This window comes from Vidua macroura, chromosome 10, assembly GCF_024509145.1.
Source record: "Vidua macroura isolate BioBank_ID:100142 chromosome 10, ASM2450914v1, whole genome shotgun sequence".
Lineage (NCBI taxonomy): Eukaryota > Metazoa > Chordata > Aves > Passeriformes > Viduidae > Vidua > Vidua macroura.
The window spans coordinates 9,455,910-9,470,821 of NC_071580.1; the positions used below are offsets into that span (position 1 = coordinate 9,455,910).

General features: G+C 39.6%; 1 protein-coding gene across 2 annotated transcripts in view; it reads left to right on the forward strand.

Moving 5' to 3' along the window:
* PDE6D (phosphodiesterase 6D) overlaps positions 1 to 14,912 on the forward strand; it is a 34,855-nt gene that overhangs the window by 803 nt on the left and 19,140 nt on the right. The window lies entirely within an intron of this gene.

Here is a 14,912-nt window from a genome sequence, read left to right on the forward strand (position 1 = left end):
ACCTGGATGTGAATTTAAAGCTGATGAAATGAGATAGATCTGAGCACGGAAGAGAGGCGAGAGCCTTTGTGCACCTTCCAACCCAGGCTTTCAGCAAAGTAGAGAAAGGCTTGACCTAAAGGCCCATGTTCAAACTAAGGGTGTGAGAAATAGAGTAGCTTTATTTTACATGTGGAATATTTTACTGAAGTAAATTCTTCTAAGCTTAGAATGCAAATTCAGGATTGCTATCTTGACCCTTAGACATCAGAATATTGTTATGAGTTGGTTTACATTTCTTTTTTTACAATAGAAAGGACAGAAGTGAAGGAAATATCCTCTTGATTGAAGCCTATTTTTAAACAGGGTGGTGGGGTTTTTTTGTTCTGTGAGATGTTCATAATCTCTATGCCAGCTGTAGCAGGATCTGATTTTCTAGGTTGGATTTAGACAGATAGCTTTTATCAAACTATAAGCAGATGCTTTTCTTAACTTTTTATCACTGCAGTCTCCCCCAGCTGTTAGTACTGCATCTGGTTCCTTTGCTTCTGCGCTGGCACTATTGACAGGTCTTTGTATTTATGAAGATGTAGAATTTTAGCTGTCAAAACATAAATTAAAAACCTTTTGTGCTGGCAATTAGAAGAATAAACTTCTGACAAGACCAGACTAAGCTGTTGGTAAAAGTGAGGAGTGCTTTGAAAGTTAAGCCTAGGGAACAAACTTTTAAGTGCTTTTTACATGTGTTTGTACATAGTCTTTATTGGATAGCAGAATTTACATAAAGGCCTTTGTCCAACTCTGAATGAAATAATACTTTTTGTTGTTTGCTGTCTTAAAGAGAAAATGCATTTTGCTCTTTAAGAGGAAGGATGTCAGACAACTAATTATGATCTCAAGCAGCCATAGCATGGACAAGAAGCTTTATTAGAAGCACTCTGCAGTCTGTGTACAGATCTAGTCTCAAGTCTAGTCTTCCTTTGTTTGTCCTAGCAAAAAAAAAAAAAAAAAATACTTCTGGCAGGACAGTTTAAGTCAAAATCTGGACTGCACTTCTCCAAAAACATGGTAGAGTACGTTGAGAGTTGCCACGGGGGCTGTGTAGTGCAAAGTCTGACAAACAGGAAAGTCTGGAGAAGCATTTCATAACTGAAGCTTTTAGCAAGTTGAAATAGTTGAGAAATATCTATGTTGCCTTTAGTAAACCAGAAGAGAGGCTGAGCAGACATTCCTCATTTGTGAGGAAGCCTTGAGACACCACACCATCCCCACAGGAAACTGCTCGTGCCCGGCTGTGGCCACGCTCCCTGCAAGGGAGACATCAGCTCAGACTTCCCGTCCCTTGTCCAGGGGCAGGCGTCTGTTCCAGAGACAATTGCACTTTAGAGATGCTTTGTCTTCCAGCCAGCCTATTGCTGCATGTACTTGTTTAATTTATAGAAAGGAAGAGAGAAATGTGTTCTGAAAAACTGTTCAGTTTATACTTTGAGTACCTGAAAACTTTCTCCTCTGCTCTCACATGGGAGGGAGTTCAGCTTCACCAATGTAAGCACATCCTACAACCTTAGCACTTCAAACTGAACTTGCTTTTAGCACAAGAGAGGAGCATGGCATTGCACCCAGGGGCTGTGTGTGAGGGATTCCTTGGGAGAGAAGAGCAGTTGCTAGGGCCAGAAGCATCACTGAGGAAGCAGGCTTCCAAAATAATCCCTAATTTTAACACAACAGCAGACACTTGAGCTGGAAGTCCAGTTCACATTGAGTAATCAGGGCTTCCTCAAACAATTCTGTTTACTTGTGGTTCCTGAGAAGGGGTTAATTACATGCTTTCCAACTCATTGGGGCATGCTGGATGATTGGGGCATGTGGAAATTAAATTATAGCCTAAATCCACCCTCTAATTTCAATGCAAAGATAGGTTTTCCTTCCTCTATGACACTAGTGCAGAAACATGTTGTGACTAATGTCCCAAAATCCAAGCCAGGAACATTTACTCCCTCTTCTCATGGATTTTGCTATTTTAAAAATATTAAAACCTAGGGAAATATATTTGATGCTTGCAGGAAAATTAGAATATTATACATTATTACACTTATCCTAGGAATTTTTGTGGCACCAGTTAATATTGAACACTAACAGTCCAATAAATATGGTGCAGAAAATTTTTGAAAGCAGACAACAGAGCTTGTCACTTGTTCAGGGGCAATATTTCCTAACAGAGCTTGTAAGTGTGTTTATCAACAAACTGTTCTGAAGGCACTTGTCTTAACAGCAGTTGTTACACCCAACATAATATCTACAGGTAGTTTAGTGCTATGAAAATGCACTTGTTTGGCTACAAGCAACATCAGTCCAGTTGGTAACTGAAGATCCATTTGTGTGAAGTATTAGCCAAGTCTTATTTCTGCAAGTATTTCTGCACATCTGGTCCCGTGATCTCAAATGCATGAAATTAGATTATGCCTTTTTTTTTTCTCCCTCTGGAAGATGGGAGAGTTACTCTGTCAAGCTGCAGAAGGGCATTTTACTTGAACCTCACTTACCCTTTCAACACATTCTTCAGATCTTGTTCTGTCATTTTATCTTCAGTGTGTATTCTTACGTGCATGTATTTAGCATCCTTTATCAAAAGAAAGTAACACCAATACTTCCCCAACAGTCAAAGTTCAGGATTGTTTTATTTTGATGGCTCCCCCTCAACTACTCCCTTAACAGTTGGTGGGTTGCCTCTTTACCTTTGTTCTGAGATCAACGGCCACAGAATTATTCTTTCAAAATGTGCTAAAGACCCTGTAGATAGTTACCCTGTTTAGTTTGGTTTGGCAGCATTTGGAAAGCATCCATGCTGTAGATTAGAAACATCCAGTCATGGTTTGCAAGAGCAGATTCACATCTAACTCTTGAGGGACCACAGTCCAACTTCTTTAAGCAGTTCTTTCTGTGAGGTTTCAGTCAGAACAGCAAGGAGGAGAAAACCCAAATGAGTTGGTTGATTCTCATAGGATGGTTAAAGTGCCACATCTTGCCTCTCAACACACAGGAGTAAGGACATTTGCTTTCTATTTTAAATCTTACAAGTCAAACAAGATATCACCATCTATTTGCTTCTGTACAGAGAAGTCTTATCAAAATCTCTGTCATTAATTGTCCTGTAGCTGTTTATCAGATTAGGATAAGTTTTTCCATGAACTTCATTTTAAGGCTGTGTAGTAGCCCATTCTTCAGAAGTCTCCTGAAATAAGGTAATACAGTGAATATAAGCAAGAATAGACAATATTAACTGACAGTATTAACTCCAGAACAATTACAGAGTTATGAAACTCATGTTTATGGTCAGTGTAAATATACACCTGTAGCTCAAGCACTCCAACACTTGCAGGTAAAACCTCTCATGTCAAAGGCTGGCCTACTTTCCTACAATCCTCAAAGTTCCTTGTGCAACATCTTCCCAGATCCCAGAGCTTTTTCCAGCTTTATTCTCACAATTGTTTTTCTGCCTAGGAAGTCTTTCTAGCAGAGCATTATTCTCTTTGAAAGGTGGGTAGAGCTGTAGTGAAAATACAGTTATACCAGAATCACTAGGGATATCTATGAACTTTATATTACTCTGCAGACAGAGAAACTTCCAACTTCAGCCTGCTCTGCTGTACACACAGGAACTGAAGTCAATGACAGTCTTGTCCATAATTTCTAGAATAGTCACTGGAATTTTGAGCTACTTTGATGCAGCATTCCAAAGCTGAGCAATCTAATTGGAAGCAACATTGAAATAAGTTTCCAATTTCATTGTTAGGCTGGTAGGTGTTTGGCAGCTTATTCATTTGAAATGCTTACCTGCTGCAGTGTTTACAAAACTAACAAGGTAGCAGCTTTAAATGGCTTAAAGATTCCCCTTTGTTTTGAGGTTTCCTCTGTGCACTTCCTCAGACCTCACTCTGTTAGACTCCTTGCAATGGAATAGAAAGGCAAACCATCAATTTCATGGGTTAAAAGGAGACACTGGCCAGCCAAAAGATGGAACAGGACTTCCCAGAAGCTGGGACGTGTGCTCTGTAAAGACCCAAAGCAGAACTTGCACGTAGCTTGCTCTAATGCAATTTTAAAACACCCTGGAAAACATGAGTTTGTTCTCCCTCATCCATATTTCTGGTTTTTTGAACCCTCTTAACTTTCTACAGAACTTAATATACTTTACAAGCAAGAGTTGTCCACATTCCCAGTTAGTCTGACTGGAACAAATTCCCACCCTGGCAGCATTGAGAGATCTTTGCTTCAGAGACCAGAGTTTCACACAGAAGCTTTAGGCGGGTTGTAGTTGGTAGTTCAATGTCATGATAGTCAAGGTACCTTTACCATATCAGAATTATTTCTAGCATCGACAGAAGTTCTGCACTATGCAGTGATCTCTAGTTTTGGCATGCTAAACACAGAGTCATCATGTTTCTTATGACTGAGTCATGAGGCACATCTGCTAATAAAGTAAGAACAAATTTGGTTTTACCTGCCTGATTCCTGAGTGAACATCAAAAACTTCATGTTCTCCCCTTGTTAACTTTCACTGAAAAAAGTGTAAATATTTAACTCTGCTTAGCCTGTGCTTTGCATTAACTTGATATCTGAGCTACAGTCCGTTGTCTACTTGTCAGGTTGAATGCAATCCCTGTGTAGTGTTGGAAGTGGGGGTTGTGCCCATGGCAGTGGAAGGGGCATCACAGGATACAAATGAGTTGCCAGGTGCCACAGAGAATACATCTGGCATCAACTTAAAAGTGGAGGTTGACATTGGAGTTTGGGTTTTTCTTTTTAATCTGCAATATTGCTTTAGCACTTTGTAGTTACAAATTTATATCTAAGATTTTTCCTTTGATCTCTCCAAAGCCTATCCATCCAGTATTTTACTGGAATTATGGTTTCAGTATTTTTAATTGCTTGCTTGGTGCCAACCTACTGAAGTACTTAAAATAATACAGTTGTCATTAGCAAAATTATTTCCCCTTGTTTCCTTTGTATCATATTAAGATATCAGTTACTCTTTGCATCCTTGGAAGTCATTGCTGCCTTATGCTTCAGCTGTTGTTACAGTATTTGAATTTCCACAGAGCAGAAGATAGTAATTTAATCCATCAAGTGAGAACTGGTAGAACTTCTTCCTCCCCCCCTCCCCCCCCGCTACATTTCCACAGCCAACATACAGGATAAAAGCCAAGCTTCCATAGATATAGAAAAGCAGGGGAGGTATCCAAAAATCCTCAAATTAAACAGATACTGTTCAGAGGAGGGTTTTTTAAAATAGATATCTGATGTGGTTCTTGTGTCTCTGGCAAAAAGAGTTTTCTGTTAGCTAAAGCAGCTGTAGTGTGAAGCTGATTTGACTTGTTCTTACTTGTTTATCTCTGAATTTAGGCTGATCCCAGAAATAATGTTGAGTCAAAATTTTACTTAAAATTTGTAAGACAGCAGGCTACTATATATCTTACATTTATGTAAGAAAAGCCTATTCTATTTCTCTAAGTTGGGAAGTTAAGGCAACTTCAAACTTGAGCTCCGAGTCTCTGTTAAAGATAAACCAGTGCTTTGCTTACATCTAGCAGTCAATGTTTGTATAGAAGTGGGAGGTAGGCTACATTCCCAGGTACAGGGAACAAGCAGAAAACATCATGATCTATGAAGGTCCACATGGCAACATTGAATTTTGTCCTTTTTTTCCTGCGTATTAGTATAGCAGAGTTTATAAAATTCAGTTATTTAAGCACATGAAAGGTGATTTTTGCACATCTGTTGCTTTCACATCTTAAGGAGCACATCATATGTTTATTCTAGATGTGCAATAAACTGCAGTAGCAAGCACAGAATATTAAAAGCTTTTCTCAAGTGCTGCCTTTTTGTCCTGAGACTACATCAGGAGCACTCACAGAAGCAGGTTTGTCATCTGTGTAGCATCACTCCCCGAGCAGTTTGAGGGAGTATCCCCATGCACTCATTGGGCATTACTGTCAGGTTTCCAAAGCCATTTGGCCTCATGCCCAAGCAGACACTGTAGGACTATTGGGAGGCTCTGTCCAGAAGACACCTGACAGCAACCAAGGTTCTCTTAGGAACCAGATCTCAACTGCACATCACTAAATTCTAGTTGACAGCCAAGATTTTCAGTTGTGATTATGAACTCGAGATTCCATTGTCATATTTCTCCTGAACGGAGTTCTCATTGTGACAGAAATGTTTTGTATAGAAGAGACTTAAGGGAAACAGTATCAGATTAGTTCAGTCATGAGTGAGCCTTTGAGTTGATTATGTTCATGACCAGAATTTCAGGCAACATTCTTCTGGAAGAATGGCAGGCTTAGGTAAAAGGAGGAAGGAAAATATTTTTTTAATTTTCAGTCAGTGTTTGGGAAAGCAGTGCAAAAAAGAATATTATTAAGTTTATCCTATATTGAAAGGATAGTAACTAACAGTAGTAGTAGGAGCAGTAGTCTTCCGTTAGAGATTGAGAGTGCAGGGCATTATACTTCGTAATTCTACAGAGGACTGTTTATATGGGTTGGTCTGTATGCTACACTGTACATAACCTTCAGCTACTCTGTAGCAAGTCAGGAGCTTATTTGGTCCTTGAGACAGCTAATTATATCCATCTTTTCTTATTTATCAAGAAAGCAGGGAAGATCATACACTTTACTCACCAGTGAAAGCAGATGGCCTACATGCCTCTTTCCTTCTCTTCACATGACCTAATTTAAGCCTTTTGAGAAAGAAGGCTACACATTCTTGGAATCAAGAGTTCATCTGATGTTTTAAGTGTCAGAAACTTCTGATCAGGGACAGCCTGCTGAGGAAGCAGAGAGTTAATGTCAAGTCACTTCGTTTTGGAAGGTCAAAGGAAATTGTATTTCAGAAGGCAGTGGAAAAGCTGGCTATTTGCACAACTTTAAATTAAAAAAACTATGTATGGGAAAATTCTTACAGAAACCCTCACTAAGGGGGACTCAGTTTTGATTCAAGTGTTGGCATGAACTGTTGCTAACTCTGCTTAAGGGAGTTCTGCAACACCCTCCACTGGTCTTGAAGGAAGTTTTGCAGAGAGAGAAGGGAGAGGAACAACCATTGTCCCCATTAACGTACTGCCATATGGTGAAATAGACCAACCCGTCTGGAAATTGGACACCAAGAAATACCTAGCAGCCTTTAACACAGGTGGATCTTCGGGAGGTACTTTAGATATTTCACTTCCAGTTTAACTCTTTAGAGTAGATTTTAGTGCATTAGACTACTGGCCTGTCATTTAGAGTCCAACTTAAGATTTCACTGTTTCTCTAGTAAAGTTGCTTCCTTTCCCAGAAGCTGAAATAAAGAGGGGAAAAGGTCCTTCTGTTTGTTATTTTGCTTGAACTTTAGTAGCGGTAAAGTGAAATTTAAAAACAGCTCAATTCAGGAAGTGGCATCCTGCTTCTGAACAAAGAGGACATCCAAAAATACCTGCTCTTGCATTCTTCCTGCTCCATGCTTCTGTCACAGCAGCTGTACAGAGCATGGGTTACCATCCCCAGCTGCTTGTTGCCTCATTTTCAGACTCACTAGCCAGGCTGCTCAGATGAGCCCTGCAGCCTCCTGCATGCTGGCTTCAACAACTTCAGTAACAAGCTGAGGAGAAAACCTGTGCTGGTTGGCAGTTTTACCAACAGCTCAGATATTCAACTTGAGGGAGAGAGTAAGAAGCAGCTGGGGAGGGCTGTAAGCAGAGTCCTCTCCAGGCACTGCTGCTGTTGGATGTTATGCCCACAGCCTCAGGTCAGATGAACTCAGAACACAGCCTCTTGCTGTGTTCTCCAGCACTCAGCAGCACCTTATCTGAGGAGGCTTCTCACATGCCATGTTTAGTTATCCAGCACCAATTCTAAAAACCTAGCTTACCATTATTAGTTGAGCATTTTAGCTTCAAATTAGTAAGTCTGTGGTCACATAATTTCTTTTAAGAGAGACGCATTTGAGATAACCTCAGTAGAGTAGTGATTTTCTCTTTGCCCTTGACCTGTGCAAGAAATCCTTAGCATTAATGTGCTGTGTGAACAGTTACTGCCTGGTCACCAGGCAAGGTCACAAACAGAGTCTGGAACCATGCAGCAAGTGCCATTAGAGGCTCTATTCTGTGCAGCTCTCAATGAACCAGACAGAAGAAATCATTGGCTGAAAACCCCATGCAGCCCTGGAGAGCAAATGCATGTTGTTTTTAAATACTCTTTCCAGAAAGAGACAGAGTAGCCAGTAAATTTCTCAATCCCATTTGGGCTGTTCATTTATGGAACCCTCATTAATCCACCAGGCATCATTACAGTTGTATTGTTGCCATTAAAACACTGTATTTAAACAGCTCCAGAAAGGAATTCTTTGTGCTTCCCCCTGTAATTCCTTCAAAGGGAACTGCATTATACTGCTACCACACTGACCTGAAGGGTTAGCTTCACTGGTTCCCTGGTTTTCCAAGTATCTTCCGTTCTACCACTAGAATAAATCCCTTTCCTCTCACCACTGGCAATCCCTCCATGACCACCTTTTCCCCATCTACACAAATTAGAGGGGAGGCATTAATCAGGCAGCAGTAGCTCTACTGCTGATCCTTCAGCCATACTGCCCTCTTTAAAGTTCTCATATAACTAAAGCCCTGCCAGTGGCCAGCTGAAAATGTTTCACAGTTCATGATGGTCTCTCGCACTTGTTTGCACTGATAAAACAGTACCTTGTTTTCCTGTTTAGTAACATTGTCTACATCATTCCTAGTGTTGCCAGTTCTGAAATAGTAAATGCAGTGCATGAGGAAGTAGAATGTTTGGAAAGGTGCAAATTCAAATTAAAAAGGACTATATTTTAATGTAGGCACACCTGTAAAGGGTGCAGATAATGGCAGGTTTTCAGCTTTTTGTGTCTAACTTCCCCACACTGGCATTCACCTTAACATGAATGCTTATGAAGTCCACACTTTGAAACACCAAAATAATATTTTATAAACATATGTATCCTCTGTAAGTGTAGCTTTCCAATAAGTAAATTTTTATTTTCTTACTATTAATACCTATATTGAAAGGATCATCTTGTGAATTACAGCTGATTGTATTTATACATTCAGTCCTTTTTCACAGCGGAAATAAGATATCCCATTGCTTGAGCTGAAAAATATATTAATATATTTTTATTGAAATTGCAAAAATCTGATTTAATGTATTCTGAAAATTTAACATACAGCAACTAGCATGTTAAAATAATAAAATTTAAATCTTAGTATAAACATAACTGTAGATTTTATTAGACAGTGAAAGCTATAAGAGCTGCTTGGAAGCAGAGTAGAGTAATAAAGGTCATTGCCTTTTTTGTCATTTCAGTGGATGTTTCATTACTCTGTCTCCACAATAATGTTGGGTTCTTTGTGGTGGTTTTTTGTTTGTTTGTTTGTTTGTTTTTTGTTTGTTTTTTTTTTTTTGTTTTTTGTTTTTTTTTTTTTGTTTTTTGTTTTTTGGGTTTTTTTTCCCTGAATTCCAATACATGCTAAAGCAGAGAGATGCTGGTTTGGGTGTAGACTCTCTGTCTTCCAGATAATGGTGATCCTGGTGACATGCTCAGAGGTTCACATCAGTGTAGGTCATGTTACTGGAGCTGTAGAGGTTGATCAAAGTAATTTTGGAGAGGAGGTATTTTGCCTCCTCTCAACTGGTTTGGAACTGAATTGTTTCCTTGTACTTTCAGTGTTTTGCTGTAATGCTTTTCCAAACAGCTCTCTCTCTTTTCAGACTGCCTTACTGTTGAACACTGTGTAAAATGTTGGGATGGTTAAATTGTCAAATCACTAGTCCACACTGCCAATTGAAGCACTGCTCATATTCTGGAGATTCCTAAAAAATCACAGTGGTTCTGATATGGAGTCCTTGTTTTTTGAGAGTTCTGCTTCAATCTGCATAAATCCTCATTTATTCCTCCTCTTTGCATCCACTTTGAGCAGCCTCTGGTCCATTTACAAGATTAGTTTCTTCTTGCAACTGCCAATCATTCCCTCCTGGCTGTATTTTCATTTTGCTTTCATTCTTCACTTGGTCTGTACACTCTAAGTTTTCCTCCCTTCTGCAGAAGAGACAAGATAATGAACTTGTTTTCCTTGAATAATCGTAGTCCTGTCAGTTTTAAGTGGAAAACCAAAAACTGTTTGATCTGTATTTGCATCATGTGATCATGCCTGCATAGTACTCCAGAGATAAAACCACTTTAGTGTCTCAGATCCATGACTTTTCTTTCTCTATTAAATAACTATATCTGATTCTCACTTTGGTCTTGTCCTCTGAGATTAGAGGGCCACTGACATCCACCTAAGTATTCACTTCCTTACTGACTCCCTCAGCTTGGCATTGAGGGTGTTCATAATCATTTTCTGCCTGTTTGTGCCTGGAAAAACAGGGTAACTGGCAGTGAGGATGCTCTTCTTGTTTAGTCAGCTCTTCTGGCTGTGAGGGTTGTACAGTTTGCAAGGCTAAAGCATGCCCACTTCTCATGCAGACATAGTCCAAGTTAAAAAAACAACGAGCAAAATTGAAGTATTTGTAGCTCCAGTGACATTCAGGCCAATACTATCCACGGGGACTGTATATCCAAGGAACATATAAGCTAATGCCAGGAAAAGTGTGGCTTGTTCCTCTGCTGTGCTGTGTCAGCAAATAGGAGATTGGCATTTGTCATTGTGGACTTTATGAAAGTGCTTGTTGTAGCTGTTTCTCTGGCTGATTTGAATTTTTATTTTGTTTATTAGGTGTAGAGTGTGAGTGCCAGGGCTAAATGCTGTTTTATATAAAATCTCAATAAGATTAAATCCCCTTGCCATTCTGTAATTAATTTCAAGGATATTGTGTTGTTTTCTCAGAGAACTTGTGGTGATCTCTAGATGCATTCCTGGTTACAGAACAACTCTGGATTGAAACAGTGAGGGATGTGCCCTGTGTGAGATACTGTGGGGCAGTTAAAGGTTGCAGAGGTTCAAAAAAAAGCATAAAGCACCTTTAGGAGAACTGAATGACTTCTGCTCTACCAACTCCAGCATCACATTCCTGCCAGCACAGGTCCACTGGGCACAGCTGGGAGACTGAACAAAGCAGCAGTGCTGTCTTCAGCCAGTATTCTGCTGCAATTGTTAGTTTTCACTCCTGTCATAAACAGAAACCCTTATACACTAATTACCAGAGGTACTGCAGGAGTAGCACTTGTCCCCTGAAGGCTGCAATTGGCATTTGCTTTCAAAGCTGTGTAAAGAGGATCTTTGCGGGATATCATTCATTTTTTCTTTTTCCAGCATTGCTTGTGAGAAAGGGCAAAGGACCCCACCTGGAAAAGGAAGTTCAATTGTCTGGCCTATTTTTCTGAATAATACACTGAGCTGTAATCTCACCTCGAGGGAATACACACCATCTTTATGCCAACTGGCTTGGGCAATATGGAATTAGTTGGTGCCAGGAGTTCTTGAACAGATGTAGCTCCACAGTGTAAATGTACTGCATTGGATAAAGCACCGTCTGTACTTTCATTCCCAGTGTCAAAGAAGAGGTAGCTATGTTGTTGGAAAAAGCTCTAGTCTAGGTAAAACCACATTGTTCACATGCTAAAAATTTATCCAAGTTTAACCATTTCTGCCTGATTTCCCCACTGTACATCCCTTTATCCCAGTTCCAAGTCACTTCAAAGCTTTGGAATTGTACTCTCTTGGTGGAGAATAAAAATATTCAGACAAAGGTTAAATAAGGGATCGTTAGCTCAACTCTAAATTCACTTTGTGCATTAATCTGGATTGACTCTACTGTAGTGACAAATTCCCAGTTAATTCAATTGCCAGAGAAAGGTACTGTTTAAAAATTAACATTGTGTTGAAAAGGTGTTCAGTAAGGGGAGTTCAGACAGAATCTGTGTGTGAATGCAAGAGAAATCCAGTGCTTGACCTTTTATTCCTGCTTTCTCTTGAGACTGCCAGCAAGAATCTCTGAAGTGCTCCCTTTACAATTGATTTTGCTGGTGTGAACACCTGCCTTTTAACAATTAGCATAAAACTCACACGCTCATTTCCTGGAAGGCAGGAGCTATCAGACGTAATGACTGCAGGCTTTATTGATCTGATGGGGAGGATTTGGAGTGCTGACACACAGCCTGAAGGTTCCATGGCCCAATAAAAATCCCTGTGTCCCTGAAGTCCTTTGCACAAATGAATTCTTCCTCTTTTACAGATCTCTCTGAAATGGAGACGTATCTATCTGAAGGCTGAGCTACAGATTTTCCCTACATGTTTTTACAAAGTCTTTTTCAATAGTGATTTTTTTTTTGCTTTGTTCTGTATAGGTGGAAACCCCACTTGACAGCAACACTGGAATCTCCCCTGGCCTAGTTTCTGTTCTCAGCAGCAGAACTTAAAGTATTCCCTCACAGTTTTATTTCTGCTCTTTCCTGATTCCCGGGAAGAGCAAGAGACCAAACAAAAGCAACTTTATATCAGAAATGTAAAAAGTCAAGGGCAGAACTCTCCGTAGGGACACCCGTCTGTCCTTCATGTGAAAGACACCTGTGAACAGCTCTTGATATGAAGATGCCTCCTTTCATGTACCAAACATTCACCAGTTATGTAAGATTGCTGGAGAACAACAGAGTGTCATTTGAATCCCTTAAAATGATGGCTCTTGAAGACTTTTGTGGTAGCTGCAGTTGCTTGTACATCCAGAGTTAAGGATATCTGCCCTCCTGTGCACAGAGGGGTGTTTTAAGGGCAGCTCAGAACAGGATCTCTCCCCAGTAATAGTGCAATGTGCTTGTAGCCTCTTCCAGCCTTTGAGCAGTTAACCAGAAGTAAGAAGTCTTTCAAATGTACAAAATCCTTGATTCTGCCTGGCCAGTCTTCTGATGAAGATTTTTAAAAACCACAGTTCCTCCTGGTTGCTAAATTTGATGTTCAAGGACCTGTGTCAGAGTCCTTGCTAATACAGGTCTATCTGTTGAATTGTTATGTCTTATACACTAAATCTGGCGGATTGTATGTTTGGGTTTTGTTTCATGAAGACTGAGGAAAAGAATTCAATTAAAAGATGGAATATATATTTGTTCTTTGTGGAATGTTTTTTGCCAACAGAAATTACAATAAAATTCTTGAGTAAACAGTATCCACCTGAGAGGTAACCAAGATAGCAGGGCTGTTGACTGCTAACACACTAATCACCTACTTAATGTTAATATATAGCAGTACAGGAATGATTAATAGGAGGCTTTACAAACACAGGTGTCTGGGTAGTACCTACATCCTGTGTGTGTGCACTACATGGTGCTGGTCTCTGACATGGGCAGGAGTGCAGAGGAACAGCAGGAAGAACCTGATGTTGTTGAACTGCTGGACATGCAGCGGTGCCACTGTACTGTGCCTTTTTTATCCTTGGAAATGGAACAAATGAAGGCTCTCTTCAGAGAGGAAGCCTGGTTGAGTTGCGTGGAATTCAGGCACAAAGAATCCAAAAGAATTTTTGCACTATTGAGAATGGCAATAGTGGGTTTTGAAATAGAGCTCTTTTGGATTAATAAGGGAAGCCTTTATGCAAAGTATTACTGTAATTGCAGTTCATGTTCTGATTGCCTTATCAGGGGAGATGCATCCTCAATGGCATCTTTGTTTGTCTTACAATGGAAAGAGATAGAAAATAAGCAATTAAAGCAGACTATAAATCTGAGCATTCAGCTATGCACTTCTAGCTAAGATTATTGGTTAGTTTTTGTATTAAAAAAAAATTATTGCTGTGGTCTGTACTTGCTTTGTAGTATGGCCAGACTGCTAACAAAAGAAAAATGTTCTCTTTGTTTCAACTGTGATCTTTTCTCTCTTCCTGCTTCTCACCCTAAAGCAGTCTTTTATAAGTGTGCACATAGAAATTTGAGGTTAATTATCTCTGTTGTATATTTGTGATCTTTGTTATTGCAATGAACCTTGTAAAGAAATACTCCAGAATCTGACACTGGTAATTTCAAAAATAGGTGGACTTTTCTCTGATTGTGTATCATCTGTTATTTTAGTAGTGAATAGTATATTTTTATGAAAATGAAAAACAAAACCCCTTGCTCCCTATTTTGTGGTCTAGTGCCACCTAGACTTGAGTAAGTCCAACATTAAATTTGTATCTCCCAGGAACAGAAGATTCCCAGGGGAAAATCAGCAGATATCTTTTATATAGTGATAAAGAAATACATTTTCAAAGAAAATGGCCTGGGTTTATCCTGTAATACCTCATAACAGCAATATAATATTAGTAGAAGATTAACATTATTCAGTCATTTAAATGTCAAATCTTTATTGCAAACCAGCATAGATTTTGAGTTAAATCTCAAAGACTCTTGCTTTCTAGTTTTTTCTTTTGTGGCTTTTTTGTTTTTTTTTTTTTTTTGTTTTTTTTTTTTTTTTGTTTTTTTTTTTTTTTTTCCTATGTGTGTGTGTGTATTTGTTGCTTAATCTCCCTGGCCAGTACCGGGGATGTTGTGATCTCCTCGTTGAAGACGTCACGCTGAGAAGATTGGAGTAGAGGAATAAATAGAACAAGTGCTAGAAAGCCAAGCAGCTCATCCTGGTTGAACTAGAATGCACTCCACACAAACTGCCTTCCCCATAGATTCGATTCTCCTAAGTAAAACTCAGTTCCTATTTTGTAGAGTATTTAACCAGCTCATTTGAGGCTCTGCTAAGTATGCTTGCATCGGTTTCTGAAATGTTGTTTTACCTAACTGTGCAACTCAGTAGCCAGTATTTTTTACAGGTTACTCCTCTGGTGGAGAAAGCAGACAAGGGCAATAACTCCCAGGGGGCAAAGAGGCTCAAAATTTGGCTGGTGAGGTTCAGTACAGAGCTTGAGTACTTAAAGTCCTGCTGTATCTGGGCTGGCTGTGTGCAG